Source organism: Octopus bimaculoides, chromosome 3 (genome assembly GCF_046866305.1).
Source record: "Octopus bimaculoides isolate indiv1 chromosome 3, ASM4686630v1, whole genome shotgun sequence".
NCBI classification, from domain to species: Eukaryota; Metazoa; Mollusca; class Cephalopoda; order Octopoda; family Octopodidae; genus Octopus; species Octopus bimaculoides.
This window is the reverse complement of record NC_142930.1, coordinates 105,063,522-105,068,521: the sequence shown is the minus strand read 5'-3', so window position 1 is coordinate 105,068,521 and position 5,000 is coordinate 105,063,522.

Sequence of the window (5,000 nt, the reverse complement as noted above, 5' to 3'; positions counted from 1 at the left end):
ACTTGTACTTTGCAATCTTTTTATAATTAGAAGCGAAAATCAATCTAGGCCATGCTCCATCCTTATGTAAATGATTGAACTTCGGCTGTACAAAATGTACAGAAATTATAAAGCACTTTATGAAAGTAGAAAAGCAAAACTCTACCTACAGTATGTAGAAAACCCCAAAGGTATTTCAGTTGTGATTTTCCTGTGTTTTCTCAGAAATACCATATCCAATAATGTACTTTATTTTTGTAATCCAATTGGAACTTACATTCTTTTAGGAGAGGTAGATCTTACTTATAGGTCATTTATGTCTACGAGCAATTTTCCATTATAGGTAATCAAACTCACTTTGTTATTTCTGTTTAGGCCTTTTCATCTTGATTCAAGGTTTTTTTTCTAGTTGTGACCAACGCTCTACCAAAAGCATCCATTATTTTTCCTAAAATACTTGAGTGTGGGTAATGTTTTCTCCTCCTTGAAGTAAATGAAGCAACTAAATCCGCATTTCCACATTCAGTGATGGCACTGCGTGTTGAATGTTTAAATCTTTTGATTACGCTGTTATATGAATATCACTTGCATGTGTACAGGTATTTTCAAATTTGGTGAATGCTTTTATACGAAGAACGGATTTGTTTTGAAACTCGGTTATCCGTTTCATAAACCGAGTTGTATATTTCTGCTGAAACGTGTCTCACAGGTTCTCCATAGATATATGCAATTTAAATATCACTATAGTGAATGGATAATGGTTTCTAATATAGGCACAAAGCCAGAAATTTTAAAGGAAGGCGATTAGTCGATAATATTGATCTTAGTACTTGATTGGTACTTTATTTTATTGCTGCTAGTACTTCAATAGTACTTTATTCTATCAACCACTGAAAGTTGAAAAAAAAAAAATAGTTTATCGCCGCAGAAATTTATTTTAGAATATAAAGATCCAGAACAAATGCCTCCAGGCATTGGCTCGATGTTTTCCCTACATCGTGTTTGTCTAATTCAGCCCTGATTAAGCAGATCTCGATCAAAATTTATTACAGATATTACAAATAAAAGACTAAAGTATTCAAAATATCTTATTTTTAAGAAGGCAGTGTATGATATGAGGTAGAATTTAAGTGCTATTTCTTGCAGATCATCGGCTCGGTATAAATATTCTTTGCCTTCAGGCTCATGACATGGAAGCTCATCGACATCTCCAAGGTACTTAGTATAAGATACTGCACAAGACGAGGTGTCAGTCCGGCGCACAGTTACCTACCATTTACCACTGGGACTAATTGTCAAATAAGTGTACTGGAGTAACATGAAGTGAAGCGCCTTGCTGAAGCACAAAGGGCGCTGACCGTTTTAAGTATCAAGCCAAGGACCTAACAGTCGTGAGACCTAACCATTAGACCTTGAACAAGATAAGATATATGAATGACGTATGTCGTAAAGACATGTCATACGTAGTTAAAATATCAATTGGATATTTGTTTTAATCCCACTCAAGCATCCATGCTAACTTGAATATCTCAAAAGCATTCCACCTATGACCACACAATCAAGCTTAGTATATGCAGGATTACATTATTCGAACAGTTATTCCTTTTTTAATTATTATTTTGTAGACTAGTGAGGTGTGATTTTTATTTCTAGCAAGTAGAGCAATGATGTTGAGGACTAATTGTTGAGTCAGTACTCATAGTCTCAGATGTTGTTTGAGTCGGACCATCTTTGAACATACAAACTTATGATCAAAATAGTTCCCTTCATGATCATTCTGTCTTTTTCGCAGGTAAAGTGTACCCTGAACTACGCATTTTAACGTGTACGCTACGCAGGAAGTTTTAGCTGCTGTTTCTAGCTGTTCGAAATACGCTTATTATAAAACGAGAAAATTGAACATAACCTCCTCCAAACAAACAAATAAATAGATAAATAGATAAGTAAATAAATCCACCACTAAACCACACACATAAACTTGCGCTATATTGTATAAAAGTTCCATATATAACATTTTAATAGCAGCTCGAAGCAGCTGAGTTATTTCCAAGTGAAGTTATCCAAATGGAACCAACTTATCCATTATGAAAATTAGAAAATGTTCAGTTGCTTTATATCAAGGTCTTTGGGTTATGTCACCATTCCCAGGGTGGCTCAGGAGTCTTTTGCCATTTTACTATATATTTTAAAAATGGAATGCGTAATATGAAAATTGGAAAAGTAAAGTTCTATAAGGAGTTCTAGGATAATCTGTGTTTAAATTTACATCAGATTAGTGAAATAATATTGGTTTCAAGATAACCTCTCACATTCGTTCTCTGTCTGTCTGTCTGTCTGTCTGTCTGTCTGTCTGTCTGTCTGTCTGTCTGTCTCTCTCTCTCTCTCTATCTATATATATATATTTCTCTCTCTCTCTCTCTCTATCTATATATATATATTTCTCTCTCACTCTCTCTCTCTCTCTCTCTCTCTCTCTCTCTCACACACACACACACATACACACACATGTTTATGTATGTATATGCTCTACAAACACACGCTTACATATGTATGTATGTGGTTGTCTGTTTATTTCTGTATGTGTGTATGCATGTTTACCAGAAAATACGTTCTTTTCTTTTTCACTCAAGTAGAAGTATAAATGCACCTGGGGGGCTTTACTTAACTGCCTTCAAAGTTTCATGATTCTGAAATGTAGTGTGATATGAAAGGACTGGAGCTATGTCGTATTTACTTCGACTTTGACTAGTGTTTGAAATTTTGTTTTTGAAGGTTGTTACGGCTGAAACTGTTATCAGTTGCGGTGCAAATCGGTTGGTCGAAGCTGTTCACAAAATCAGGGAGTCGTGTGCCAGTATGTATAATAGTTGTACCAAAAGTTAAGGATATAGATGACCAATATCTGTGTCATGTGACCATTTGGACAACAATTGCGCATTATATCCAATTAATAAGTCATGTGTAAGAACAACAATTGCATCAGATGTCAAGTTAGTGTTAATCGAATTAATATGCATTCTGACAGTATTAACATAACGTTGTCAGAATATCTACAAATGCAGAAAAAAACTTACTTATTTATACACTTGTTCGTCTATGTAGTTCTGTGTGAAAATGAGAATTACAAAACTCTGATATTCGTGTTCTATATGTTGTTGTAGCTTATTCAGTTGCGGTTTGTATGTTGTAATAAACATATATGTATTTATCTGTTTTTGATCTATAGCTTTCTCAGAAGACCAGGAATTTTTGGCAATTTGATTCCAGCACGTAAGTTTAAATGTTCATTTTCCTGAGTCTGTCTGGTATTAGGATTTCAGATTTGCTGCCTAAGAATATCAATTCTGTTTCTCAAGTAGACAAACCAACACCGGTTGTCAAGTGGTGGAAGACAAACAAGAACACCAACACGCGCACGCGCGTGACATAATCACGCTTGCGCCATAATATAAACACTTAGATAGATCCATTTTCTGATTTTGATCTTTTGATTAAATAAATTTTACCAATGCTTGTTGGGGAGAGATCAGTATCTCATACTTGTCCTCAAAATCATTAGCTATTTTCATTATGCAATTCATTTCATGGTCACAAACTCAGGCAGATACTTACTGGTCGCTTCCCTCTACTGCAGATTTTGTTTCAGTGTCACAATGCCTGCTTCACTTCACACGAATACAAAAGTACAGATTTATTACCACGAACACCATTCTTGTGTTGGAAGTATAGCCCTTCTATATCTCTACTGATGTTGATGTCACCTGTAACACTGAACAGGCTGCGAGTTCAAACAAGTATGTATGTATGTATGTATGTATGTATGTATGTATGTATGTAACTTTTTTGTTTGCCTTGCGATGCCATGCTGGGACCAGACACTAGACTGAAGAGAACGGTGCACAAGCACCGGTTACGTTGGACTGGATACCTTATTAGAATGAAGGATAGCAGGATTCCTAAGCAGATGCTCTATGGAGAACTTGTGAATGGAAGGAGACTCCTGCAGAAACCAAGGCTGCGATTTAAGGTCTGTGTCGGGTCCTCATTAAAGGCCTGTGATATGCAGGACACTGACTGTAAGAACAATGCCTGTCATCGGCACAGATGGAGGAAGCAGGTTAAGGAAGGGATCGACACTTTTGAGAGAGCACGTAACCAGCATGAAGAACTTAAGCGAGCTGCGCGAAAGTGCACGGCTTGCGTAGTGAATGGGGAAAGCTTGGTCTGCAATGTTTGCAGTCGTGTATGCCTGTCAAGAGCAGAGCTCATTAGCCACCAATGGAGCCGAAAATGCAAAATATTAGTTAGTCCTAGAGCGCGCAATGTTCTTGAAGGTCGGCAATGGTCTTCCTCGGTCACGGGTGGACGGCCATCATCTATGTATGTATGTATGTGTGTGTGTATGTATGTATGTATGTACGTATGTATGTATCTATGTTTGTATGTGTGTATGTGTTGCCGTACGTGAGTGTGTGTGTATGTGTGTGTGAGTGTGTGTGTTTGGAGAAAGGCACTCTCCCTTGTGGGGTACTGAAGCTTCCAATTCCCCCAAAATATATCTTTATTCTACTATTGTAACGTATCTAAGTGGTTGTAGTATACAGTAAATCAAATTACATGTCTAGCTTTCACTCTTTGTATTCAATCGTCAATACAAAACATACATACATATATACATACATTTAAATATATATATATATATATATATATATATGTGTGTGTGTGTGTGTGTGTGTGTGTGCGTGTGTTCATATGAATACAGCATGTGTTCATACGTACGTGAGTGCGCACGTTTGTGAGCATGTGAAAATATGTGTGGGAATGTCCGTGTGTTTGTGAGTGTATAAGTGTGTGTGTATGTGTGTGTGTGTATGTGTGTGTGTGATGGCGAATGTTTTGTGATATGCGTGTATGATTCTGTGACTGTCTATGTACAGGCGCACGCGTGTGTAACAAAATTGTAAAAACCAATATTGCTTCATGATGCTGAAATAACTTTAACTCATTTTATTGAAATTTAC